The sequence below is a fragment of the Juglans regia genome, chromosome 13, assembly GCF_001411555.2.
Source record: "Juglans regia cultivar Chandler chromosome 13, Walnut 2.0, whole genome shotgun sequence".
Lineage (NCBI taxonomy): Eukaryota > Viridiplantae > Streptophyta > Magnoliopsida > Fagales > Juglandaceae > Juglans > Juglans regia.
Window position 1 is genome coordinate 17,048,639 of NC_049913.1, and position 13,649 is coordinate 17,062,287.

The 13,649-nt window shown below is 39.3% G+C and overlaps 1 pseudogene; it reads right to left on the reverse strand.

Annotated features, from left to right (window-relative positions):
• Window positions 1-8,240: 8,240 nt before the first annotated feature.
• Window positions 8,241-12,963, reverse strand: LOC118344215 (annotated as a pseudogene).
• Between the last annotated feature and the right edge of the window lie 686 nt (window positions 12,964-13,649).

Genomic DNA, 13,649 nt, shown 5'->3' on the forward strand with positions numbered 1-13,649 from the left:
GTATATATTTTCTCACGATGACTCATTCACAAAAGTTGTTCATCTTGGAGTTTATTTTCTGTGGATATCTTATTTAGTATCATTCCATACTCATTGGTCAATCAAAAGTATTTTTAACCATTCAAAGGTCATTCTGGGCGTGAATTTGGAGAGTATGTTATGTTTTAGAATTCTTGACCAAGCTAATGGAAATATCTTGGTCCTAAAATTTTATGGAGTGTTGTTAGCATGTGTTTATGAATGGTCGTTGAGATATTATTGCATGACTAAAGCTTTTGATGATAGATTTTCTTAGATCTAGAAACTTGAAAACAGGAAGTGAAAAAACAGTTTTTGTTTTGGGAAAGTTTGAGTATTTCGTGGTTTAATCTTATTCCAAAGGCTTTGATATTTTTATGTGATGATCCTAAACCTTTTATATACATGTTAGGATACTATTTTGAAGATATTTGGTATTAGCTTTATAGATATGAGTTTTCTTTGCATGAGGATTTCAGTTAGGCCTAAGATTTGATGTTTTTGGATTAGACCCATGTTTTATTGAGTTTTATCCATGTGATTTTAAGTTTGATGGTTGGATCTTCTTTATGACACATTTTTTAAACCATGTGATGTTTTAGTTTAAAGATCACATGTCTTTAAGCCAAGGAGCAAGAGATTGATCAAAGTTAGTTGAGAGAAAAGTTTTCTGTTTTTGGACTAAGTGTAAAACCAAAAACTCCAAGTGTTGTTTTGTGATTTTGGTGACTTTTGTTTGATGATTTAAATCATGGTTGATCTTAGGATGATGTTATGAATATGTTAGAAGTAAGATTTGATTGTTTTGGAATTCTTAGAGATCTTTTTATTAAGGCCGAAACTTGTGATTTAAGGGTTTACTTTTTATTAAAATGTTTGGGTCTTTTTACAAAAAAGTTTAGTGTTGATGATTAGCTTTTATTAATGGATATTTTAAGTGTATTTTTAAACTTAGGATAGGAAGATCCTTGTTACAAAATTTTGGTTTAATCGTGGGTTTTGAAGATGAAAGAAATTGCAACCAAAATCAAGAGATATGACCTATGAATGTTTCACTTCATCCCCGACCTCTTGGCAACCCTTTGGACCCAACCCCGGCTCCGATCCGTTACCGGTGAAGCCCCACCAAGTCCATCTCCGATTTCGGCGTTTTTGGCCTTAAACCACCATTTGCCCCGTCATCCACGGCAAACCACCACCACCATTGGCTTCACCGACCTCTCTAGGCCCTACCCTATCATTTTGGGGTCTTCGTTTGTCCTCGTTGAAAAGTGGGTATTTGTGACCCACGGCCACAGTGTATTTTACACTGTGGTGTTGCTCAGACGTCGCCTTTTTCAGCTTCGTGATCCTCCGGAAATTATCATATAGCGCTGTAAGTATTTCTCCAAAGTATTCTCATGAATTTTATGTATTTTTGCACTAACGCATTTCACTGTATTTTTTGGCATGCCGGACTGAGTCCGAGGAGTACGGGGGTCGGATGGATTTATGATTGGAGTTGTTTGGGTTGGTTTGATTGGATTGGTTATTGGTTATTGAGGAATGTGGATTTGTGTTGGTACATGTGCATTTCATGCATGATCATGTTTGTAAAGGAAAACTGGGTTTTCGTGTATTGCATTCATGTTCATGTGTTTATGAAAACTGGGTTTTCATGTGAATGATTTGTTGGGTGCGTGTGTATCACGAACCCCAAGCCGAGATGGGGCATTATCTCGGTGGAGCTCCTCTGGTTACTCGGGAGCGGAATAAACTGAGTAACGTCCCCTGGATTGTCGCTGGGCGACAATGGGATCGGACGAGAGATTCGTGCCGACTCCGTGGTCCTTCTGCTGGCGGGGACTAGAGGATGTCTGGCCATGTACGCGCTGGGCGCGGAACTGGGCATCGCTCGTTGTGTAGTGGATGTACCCACGAACGTGTTGGGCGCGTAAGTGGGCATCGCTACAAAGCCAGGGTGTGCGGATGACCCATAGGGGAGATCATGGTGCATACACTAAAAATGGACTATTTTCTGGGAAAATAGCGTGTGTTGGATTTTGTGTAATTCATTTTCTGGGAAAATGTTTTACGGATTATTTTTGGGCCAAATGGGATTTTTGGCGTGTGTTGGAAAATTATCATTTTCGGGGAAAATGATGTTTTGAGGAAAAATGCATATTTCATCATATGCATGCATGTTAGTTGTATTAAATGCATTTTATTCCTGAGATTATTTTTGGGTTATACTTACCTGCGGTACCATTCTGTGGTAACGCAGATTTTGATGCAGATGAGGAGGAGGAGGGTGAGCCTGAGGAGACGGCTCCGCCCGAGGAGTGATCTGGGATCACTATTTATTGTTATTTTATTTTACCCTTCTGTATTTTCGGGACATGTGTTAACTTTATTTTGGATGACTGTATAACTACTTTTAAAACTTTACTGATGTTTACTTGTATTTAAATTCTGGTACTTAGTTGACTAATCCGCTGCGTTGTTGTTGTACACCGTTGCATGTACACACACTTGGCACTTTCGTTGGGATGTGTGACCGTGTTGTCATCATCCCGGCGTCTCGATTCCCGTGTTTTCCTTACATGGGGGTCGGGGGCGCCACAGGTGGTATCAGAGCAGTTCGGCTCTGGGTAAAACCACATGTCCCATAGGTGCAGTACCAGAAAGTTTTAAAAGTTGTGATTTGAAAATTATTTAATTTAAAGTTTGTGGTTTTTATTGGTTTTATTTAGTTATTGTATATTACTTGTTTGTTTATTTATTTTATTGATTTATTTATGTTATGTTATTTTATTGTTTTAATCATTTTATTGTGAGCTACTTCATTGGTTTTATGCATTTTGTCGTATGCTATTTTATGTATGAAATTTTAATTGTTATGATTTGATTTTGTTTTGTTTTGTTTTGTTCGGAATTGAAAGGCGGGTTAAGGATTACGCTATGACAGGAAGATAGTATGACTGGGAAGGCCATTGTTAGGCTTGAACATTTGGTGTAATAGGTTTGGACTCTTGGTGATTGGTTTGTTTTAATATCGAGGTTCGAACATCTTGGTCAGAGTGAACTTTCTGGAGTAGGAATTCGAATTGCTGCTAAGGAGGGGAATAATTTTAAATTGCTTAGGATAATTAAGGTCTTAGGTTCCGTAGAATTTATGTAATGAGTTTTTGGGGTAGGAGGTTGTAAGTTCAAATTTCAAGGTTAGATTTATGATAAGTTCATCTGAGGTTTGAGGCTTCATAGTTTTTAGGAAATAAGTTATGAGATTTAAGGTGGTAAGTTCAACAAGCAATTAAAGGATTACTTAGATTAGAAGTTTTCGATCTTGCCGACCTTGATAAGCAATTTGATAACATTTGGGGTTTTAGAATTTACTAGTTTTATAGGGTGAATGTTTTAGATTTGAGGTCATCGATTTTAAGGATTTTGGAAAATGATTTTTATTTTGTTTAAGGTTTTAAAATTACAAAGTTGAAGGACTGAATGAAAATAGGATTGATGAGAGTTGAGTTATTGATATGAGAATTTTTTTTTAGGATAATTTCTTTGGAGACTGAAGGGAATTATCTAGTTCGTGTATTTTATGAGGATTGAGGATGTTGATCTAATTCGAAAGATTATTGCTTTTAGCTCGATGTTTCAGTGATAGGTTGAGGATTTAATCCGTATCAATTTTAAGGATAATAGATGGTGCAGATTTAGGAAATGATTCTTGTTCATTTCGAGGATATAGGTCTAGTGATGGAAATGGTAATGATGATCATCTGCACGTTTGGAGGATTATTGGTTTTGGCTAAGGGTGCGTGACATTGATGTATAGTAGTGGTGAGTGGTTATGGATTTCGGAGAGTATAAGTCCTAGTCTCATTTTGGTTTGGAGGAAGAGACTTTGGTAGGTGTTGAAGAGGAGTCGGCACAATAGTGGTAATTTAAGAGACCTTGGCTTGGAGTTTTTGGTGAGTTGATCGAAGTGTGCAGTTGAAGTGGGTTACTCAATGAAGCATGGTTGGGAATAGTTATTGTGATTATCTTCAGGAATTAATTGTGACTTGAGTTCACCTAGGAATTTAAATTTTTGAGGTTATACTTTCTTTTGGAAATTGAGCATCCACTTGGTTGAATTAAGGACATTGTTATTTAACTGGAAGAGAGATTGTTGGGACATCATGTATGGTGTATGATAAGATCTTCGAAGTTGAACCTTAGGTATCAATAGTGGATAAGATGTGCGGTTAATAAAGCATTAGGATCCTTGGGTGCTTTGCAATGACTTTTGGTGGATTGAAGATTTGAGCAGTATGGTTTGCCTTGAGGTTTAAGAGTGATGTACTATTGAAGGAACTAGTTGTGTTAATGCTAGCTTGTAGGAGTAGAGATAAGTGGGTGAGTTACCAAGAAGGTTTTGATAATGTTTTGGTGTAATATATGGTGGTTCTTAGTGAGTTTAGTCACCGCTAGATTAGATGTTGTTCAGAATGTAAGTGATGAGCTTTTGGGTTTAGATTGTCAGGTAGAAGTTTATAGGCGCTCTTATTGGTTGGTTGGGTTGGAAATCGAGCCTTTTAAGGTATGTTCCTTATCGTAGATGAGGTGGATGTATTTTATGGAATTGATTTTGATTAAGGCTGCGAGAGTTAATTGAGGAATTTGAGTTATAATTCGTGGTTTTTGGAAAGGGAGTATTTTTCTACCAAGATGTGATAAGAGTTTTTGGTCAATAGGAATGGAGCTACCTTGTACTCGATGGTGTTAGTTTCATGAGGACATAAGTTTTATGCATGTTGCGAATATCAGAGTGCGCAGCAGGAGCGTGGTATTTTTGGTTGTAGTCAGGAGTTCAGATTGTGCTGATTTTGGGGAATTAGTGGTGACTTGAATTTTGACAAGATACTTGTAATTGGAGATTAATAATTTAGTTGTGCAATTTGTTATTGATGGTTAGCTTTGGAAGTGGCTATTAGGTTACCAAAAGTAGAATTCAATGGAGGTTTAGAAGTTGTAGCATAGGTGTTGATTTGGAGTTGGCGGCAATAGTTTTTGCTCTTAAGATTTGGCGGCATTATCTGTATGGTGAAGCCTGTGAAGTTTTTACTGATCACAAGAGCTTGAAGCATCTGTTTACTCAGAAGAATCTCAATATGAGACAGAGACGGTGGTTAGAGTTGATTAGCGACTATCAATGTGAGATCAAGTATCATCCAGGAAAGGCGAATTTAGTCGCTGATGCTTTGAGTAGGAAATCTCAACAAGTGGATGAAGCAGAGTCATCGGATTTGGACTCTCTCCTTTGTGGAATGAGGAGACTTCTTATCGAGAGTTCACAGCAAGAGGAATTGTTATCGTCAGTCTTGGATGTCCGAGTAGTGGATTTTGAAGAATTGAAGACTCTTCAAAGAAGGGATCCTACATTGTTAGCTATCAGGAAAAGAGTCAGGAAGTCTAGAGGACCCTTGAATTACAGCTTGGATAAGGATGGTATTCTTCAGTTTCGGGATCGTAGAGTGATTCCCCGAGATTCTGAATTTAAAGAGCGGATTTTGGCAGAAGCCCATGCGGCTCCTTATTCAGTTCATCCAGGAAGCACGAAGATGTATCGAGATTTAAAGAGGAATTTCTGGTGGGAAGGAATGAAGTTGGACATCGCTTTGTTTATTGAGAAATGTGACACGTGTCGTCGAGTAAAGGCTGAGCATCAAAGACCTGCTGGTAGACTTCAACCTCTCCCTATTCCTGAGTGGAAGTGGGATGATATTTCTATGGATTTTGTTGTAGGTTTGCCGAGGACTCCTAGTGGGAAGAACTCAATTTGGGTGATTGTTGATCGGTTGACCAAGAGTGCCCATTTCTTGCCTGTTAATAATACTGACTCTTTGGGTAAGTTGACTCGATTATATGTCAAGGAGATAGTGCGTTTGCATGGAGTACCCAAGAGTATCGTGTCAGATCGGGACCCGCGGTTTACGTCCCATTTTTGGAAGAGCTTGCAGGCAGCTTTAGGCACTAAGTTGAAGTTTACTAGTGCATATCACCCTCAAACAGACGGTCAATCAGAGCGTACTATTCAGACTCTAGAGGATATGTTGCGATCTTGTGTCATAGGATTTCAAGGAAGTTGGGAGAATCATCTACCGCTTATTGAATTCTCTTACAATAACAGTTTTCATTCCTCCATTCAGATGGCCCCGTATGAAGCTTTGTATGGAAGGAAGTGTAGATCACCCTTGTGTTGGGATGAAGTCGGCGAGAGTAAAGTAATTGGGCCTGAGATAATTCAAGAAATGAAGGACCAAGTTCAGTTTATAAGGACTAAAATGGCAGAAGCGCAAAGTCGCCAGAAGAGTTACGCAGATACAAGAAGAAGAGACTTATCCTTTGAAGTAGGTGATTGGGTTTATCTTAAAGTCTCTCCTATGAAAGGCGTTAAGCGCTTTGGTAAGAAAGGAAAGCTCAGTCCAAGGTATGTTGGCCCTTTTCAGATCGTAGAGAAAGTTGGGCTTGTTGCTTATAGAGTTGCCTTGCCGGATTATTTTGGGGATGTTCATGATGTGTTTCATGTGTCTTCGTTGAAGAAGAGTTTTGGACAGCAAGAGCCACGTTTTGTTGCCCCTGAACGCATTCAACTTCAGCCTAACCTTACTTATGAAGTTGCCCCGACGCAGATTGTAGATTGGAAAGAGCAAAGATTAAGGTCCAAGACAATACCTATGGTGAAAGTGTCATGGGGTGATCCGTTGGCTCAAGATTTCTCATGGGAAAGAGAAGCCGACATGAGGGAGCATTATCCTTACTTGTTTGATTGAAATTGTCGGTACGTTCTAAGTATGCTCTTGGTTGGATTTTGATCCTGTCTTAGTTTAATGTTTGACCTTGCTAATTTCGAGGACGAAATTTTTTTAAGGAGGGGAGGATGTAACACCCCGTATTTTAGTGTATTTTTATTGAAGGATTATTTTTATGTTATTCAAAAAATTATTCTCTTGTTTTAAAATTACTGGATTTTAATTGGGTTATTTTTATGATTTTTAATTTGGTGAAAATTATTTTTATGTGCTTTCTTAATATTTATTTATTGTTATGTATTTAAATTGCTTTTAATATTTAAATTAATTACTGTGAGATTTAATTATTTCAATTTGACTTTACCATTACGTTTAAATTATTTTATTTAATTTGTGGTTTTAAAATCATTTCCGTTGGATCATTTTCGTGACCCAAGTTATGAGGATTGGACCTCATTTCTTTTCCCCTATTTTTCTTTTCCTCCTTTTCTTTTCTTTCTTTTCTTTTTCTTCCTCCTTATTTCTCCTTCTTCCCGCGCGAGCTGCTTCTCCCTCTCTCCCGTGCGACTTCGGCTTCCACCCAGCCCACCGCCGTTGAGCCGGCGGTGACTCTCACCGCCCCCTCCTTTCGGTTCCCCTGCCGCCGGCGACCTCACCCTACCAACCTCACTTCCATCCAAGTCGCCGTTAGCCCCCACGAGACCCACGAAGCCGCGGCACTCTTTCCGCCGTTGCGCCGCCGTCGCACCGCCATTGGCCACCATCTTCCTACCACTTCATTGATATGAACTTCACCAACAATTGTGATGAAACCCGATAACAATGATGGCTTGGAACCCCAAGATCGTATTGACAAGATTTGTTGAGCCTTGACCAGTCACCCAACTAGATGAGAACCAAGACTACGAAGGATTGAAAACGCCACACCCAGAAATCAGAATCAAGGTGATAAGTTTGGAGCTTGAACGCCACAAGATTAACTTGATAAGTTCAAGGAGTTCTTTGAAGAACCAAGAGGAACACAAGACCTCACAAAACAAATAAGTTTCTGAAATTTCCAATCTGATATTAAAACTCGAAATAACCCCTTTATATACTTGGAACAACCCTCCAAGAATAGGAAAAGTCATAACTACAGCTTTAAAAGCAACACAAATATTAACATAACAAGTCCCACGAAATTTAGGCCTCTTGGACTTCTAGAGGCAGCCAGAAATGACTAAATGACTAAATTCAATGTATTTCACGTACCCAGGCAAGACCAAGTTCATTCACCTATTTAATATTCTTGAAACTTAACAAATTCACGTCCTTTAATGGTCAGACCATTCATCATATTTCTATGTGCTAATTAGCCTCTTCAATTGCCTTGATGACATGGATTAAGTCTTGAATATTATTTGAGCCCATCTTGGTCTTTTTAGAATCAGCCCAATTCTCTTGGATTAGCCCATTTAGTGCTTCCTTGAAACGTTTGGCTCTAAGTCTTGTAATTGGGCCACTAGGAAATGACAAAGGGTCTTGTACAAATTCAGCTCCATTCCCACTTGTATGATTAGCATGTCCAACTCCTTGGTTTGCATCATTCTCCCCCTCTTGAGAAGGATTTGTCCTCAAATCATCACCTACATCAAAAGGAGACAAATCAGCAACATTAAAGCTTGCACTGACACCATACTCACCTGGTAAGTCAAGCTTGTAGGCATTATCATTGATGCGTTCTACTACTTGAAATGGCCCGTCACCCCGAGGTAGGAGTTTTGAACGCCGCTTCTCTGGAAAACGGTCCTTCCTTAAGTGCAACCAAACCCAATCTCCTGGTTGAAACACTACCTTCTTACGTCCCTTGTTGGCTTGATGGACATATTGTTTAGTCCTCCTTTCAATGTTCAGCCGTGCCTTTTCATGAATCATCTTTACAAATTCTGCCTTCTTTTTGCCATCTAAGTTCACACGTTCACTCAAAGGTAAAGAAGTTAAATCCAAAGGTGACAATGGGTTAAAGCCATAAACAATTTCAAATGGTGAAAACTTAGTTGCAGAATGTATACTTCTATTGTAAGCAAATTCAACATGTGGCAAACAATCTTCCCATGCTTTCAAGTTCTTTTTAATGATAGCACGCAACAAAGACGACAAAGTTCTATTTACTACTTCAGTTTGGCCATCCGTTTGTGGATGACAAGTAGTAGAAAACAACAACTTAGTTCCCAGCTTTCCCCACAAAGTCTTCCAAAAGTAACTCAAAAACTTTGCATCCCTATCAGAAACAATGGTCTTAGGCATACCATGTAACCTAACAATTTCTTTGAAGAACAAATCAGCTATATGTGATGCATCATCAGTTTTATGGCATGCAATGAAGTGTGCTATCTTGGAAAATCTATCTACCACCACAAAAACTGAATCTCTCCCCCTCTTAGTCCTAGGTAAACCTAAAACAAAATCCATAGAAATATCAGTCCAAGGTTCACTAGGTATTGGCAAAGGGGTGTACAAACCATGGGGTTTCAACTTAGACTTAGCCTGTTTACACGTGATACACTTCTCACAAATTCTTTCCACATCACGTTTCATATGAGGCCAAAAAAAATGTTCATGCAAAATTCCTAAAGTCTTAGCTACACCAAAATGACCCATCAAACCACCACCATGAGCTTCTCTCACAAGCAATTCGCGCAAAGAACATATTGGCAAACACAGTTTATTTTCCCGAAACAAAAATCCATCATACCTATAAAACTTACCAAACGCCATTTTTTCACATGCATTGAACACATCACCAAAATCAGAATCTTGAGCATACAATTCCTTAATGTATTCAAAGCCAAGCATTTTTGTATCTAAAATGGAAAGTAAGGCATACCTTCGGGACAATGCATCAGCCACCACATTTTCCTTACCTTGCTTATATCTGATCACATACGGAAATGTTTCAATGAATTCCACCCACTTGGCATGGCGTTTGTTCAACCTTTGCTGTCCTTTCAAATGCTTCAAAGACTCATGATCTGTGTGAATCACAAACTCCTTTGGCCATAGATAGTGTTGCCAATTTTCCAAAGCCCTCACCAAGGCATACATCTCCTTATCATAAGTAGGGTAATTTAGGGCTGCCCCGCTCAACTTTTCACTGAAATAAGCAATTGGACGGCCTTCTTGCATCAAAACAGCTCCAATACCTATGCCTGAAGCATCACAGAAGCATCACACTCAATTTCAAAAGTTTTAGCAAAGTTAGGTAAAACAAGCAAAGGCGCATTAGTTAACTTTTCTTTGATCAGACTAAATGCCTTTTCTTGTTCTTTTCCCTACTTAAACGGCACATTTTTCTTGATGACTTCAGTAGGAGGGGCGGCTAAGCTACTAAAATCACGCACAAACCGTCTATAGAAGCTGGCTAAGCCGTGGAAACTCCTCACTTGGCTGACTGTTGTAGGCGTTGACCACTCTTGGATTGCCTTCACCTTTTCCTCATCCACCTCAATTCCTCTCTTACTAACAACAAAACCAAGAAACACAAGCTTATCCGTGCAAAAGGTGCACTTTTTGAGGTTAGCAAACAACCTTTCTTTCCTTAGAATTTCCAAAACAGATTTCAAATGCATTACATGTTCTTCCAAATTTTTGCTATAGATCAAGATATCATCAAAATACACAACTACAAATCTGCCAATAAATGCTCGCAAAACATGGTTCATCAAACGCATAAATGTGCTCGGAGCATTAGTTAAACCGAAAGGCATCACTAACCACTCATACAAACCATATTTAGTCTTAAAAGCAGTTTTCCATTCATCACCTTCTTTCATCCTAATCTGATGATATCCACTCTTAAGATCAATTTTTGTAAAGACACAAGAACCATGCAATTCATCCAGCATATCATCTAGTCTAGGAATGGGATGACGATACTTTACCGTTATGTTGTTGATGGCTCGGCAGTCAACACACATCCTCCATGTTCCATCCTTCTTGGGAACTAACAGCACCGGAACCGCACAAGGACTCATACTTTCACGCACAAACCCCTTCTCCAATAATTCACTTACTTGCCTCTGAAGTTCCTTGGTCTCCTCGGGATTACTCCTATAAGCAGGTCGGTTTGGAATTGATGCACCAGGTATGAAATCAATTTGATGTTCAATCCCTCGGATTGGAGGTAAACCATATGGTACCTCTTCAGGAAGGACATCTTCAAACTCCTGCAAAAGAGAAACAATATTGCTCGGCAAAGCACCGACGAGATCATTAGTACATAAAAGAGCCTCCTTGTACATGAGTACAATAAGGGGCTGGTGTGAAAATAATGCTCTCTTGATCTCACTTTTTTTTGCAATGTAATTGAATTTTTCCTCTCTTGCTCTCACTATAGCCGAAATCCTCTCTCTTTCTTTTTCACTCTGATCAATGTTTTTCTCTCCTTTTTTTTTTAAGTCTTTTTTTTCAGTTTCGGCCTTCCTTTCCTTTTCCTTTTTTTTTTCATTCGAACTTTGTAACTTTAATTGGTCCTCCCTGACCTGTTTTGGAGTTAATGGCACAAGAGTAATAGGTTGCCTATTAAGAGTGAAGGAATACTTATTTGTGAATCCATCATGCGTAACCCTCAGATCATACTGCCATGGTCTTCCCAACAGTAAATGGCATGCGTGCATAGGAACCACATCACAAAGCACCTCATCCTCATATTTGCCAATGGATAATGCCACCAACACTTGTCTTGTCACCTTGATTTCCCCACATTCATTCAACCACTGAAGCCGGTAAGGTTGAGGATGTTTCAAGGTAGTTAAAGCCAATTTCTCCACCAAGTAAGTGCTGGCTACATTTGTGCAACTCCCACCATCGATAATGATACTGCAAACTTTGTTATTTACAAAGCACCGAGTATGAAACAAGTTCTCCCTTTGGTTACTTTCTTCCTCCTTAACCTGCACATTGAGAACTCGTCTTGCAACCAATAAATCTCCAACCACAGCATTTTGCTCATCGTCAGCATCCTCATAGATGGCATATCATCATTATCTACTTCTTCCTCATTTTCTGACTCAAGCTCTCCTTGGGCATTTATCACCATCACCCTCTTGTTTACACACTGGCTGGCTATATGTCCGCGCCCCTGACATTTAAAACACTTAATATCACGTGTTTTAGAACTTGAAGTCTCGATTGTACCTGAAGTAGTGGCGGTCTTTAAGTTGGCATTCTTAGAGGATTCAAATTTTGGCTTATTTTGTTGCTACTCGTCCCTTTTTGGAGTTGTCTTCCACGAGCTGGTTGTAGCCATAGGCAGTCCCCTCCTAGCCAATCCCTTTCATTTGAATTGTTCCTCCACCTTTATGGCTTGATGCACCATATCCGTCAACTCAACATAGTGCTGCATCTCGACTATATCCGCAATCTCACGATTTAAACCGTGCAAAAACCTAGCCATGGTGGCTTCCCGGTCCTCTTCTACATTAACCCGGATCATAGCTACCTCCATCTCCTTGTAATACTCATCCACACTTTTAGATCCTTGAATTAACCTCTGTAATTTTTGATACAATCCCCTATAATAGTGGCTGGGTACAAAACGCTTCATCATAAGCATTTTCATTTCCTCCCAAGTGTCCACGGGTGGCTCTCTATTCCTCCTCCTATTAATCAGTAATTGATCCCACCACACAATGGCATAATCGGTAAATTCAATTGCAGCCAACTTAACCTTCTTTATCTCTGAGTAGTTGTGACAATCAAAAACCATCTCCATTTTAGTTTCCCACTCCAAATAAACTTCAGGATCATTTTTACCTTGAAAAGATGGGATTTTAATCTTTATATTTCCTAAATCGTTATCCCTCCTAGGCCTACCCATCCTAGCTTCTCTATTTCTATACCCACGCTCAATCCTGCCTCGGTTCAAATATTGCTCATCAAACTCCTCCGACTCTGCCTCTCTATCAACATTCCGCCACGGACCACGCCCACCATGCTGCCTATTGTGGATGTCATGTTGCTGGCCCCTAAGAGTTTCCGCTTCTACCCTGTCCAACCTTTCGTGAATAGGTTCTAATTCAGCCCTCAACATACGCCTCATCTCCCCTAACATCCCTTGCATTTGGAGGTTTGGAACTGGAGGTTGTCGAAATTCTTCGGTTGTGTCTTCTTCTTGATTATTAGACATGTTTTAAAATCTGCAAAAAAAGTTAGAATCCTCACAAGCACTCCCTCACGTGTTTCACTCAAGAATTGATACACTTGCACTCGTGTTTTCACTCTAAACGGCTTTTACCCTCATATGGTCTCGCACACTCTTGCCTTTTTCCACTCTTCTGTGTCTTGTTTAGTTCTTAATCGAACTTCAAGAAACTCATTCAAAATAATCCAGCAGCAATTCAGAAAATAAACAACCAAAACTCATCAAAAGTTCAAGTACTTGAATAAGGTGAGATACAAGATTGAAAGGAAGAAGTTTTCTTACTGGAATCGTGTACCCTTTTTTTTTTTTTTTTTACAGCAAAGAACAGGAAATAGAACGAAAATAAAAGATAGACAAACTTATCTTAGAACCAAAGCTCTTGATACCAAAATGATATGAACTCCACCAACAATTGTGATGAAACCCGATAACAATGATGGCTTGGAACCCCAAGATCGTATTGACAAGATTTGTTGAGCCTTGACCAGTCACCCAACTAGATGAAAACCAAGACTACGAAGGATTGAAAACGCCACACCAAGAAATCAGAATCAAGGTGATAAGTTTGGAGCTTGAACGCCACAAGATTAACTTGATAAGTTCAAAGAGTTCTTTGAAGAACCAAGAGGAACACAAGACCTCACAAAGACAATTAAGCTTCTGAAATTTCA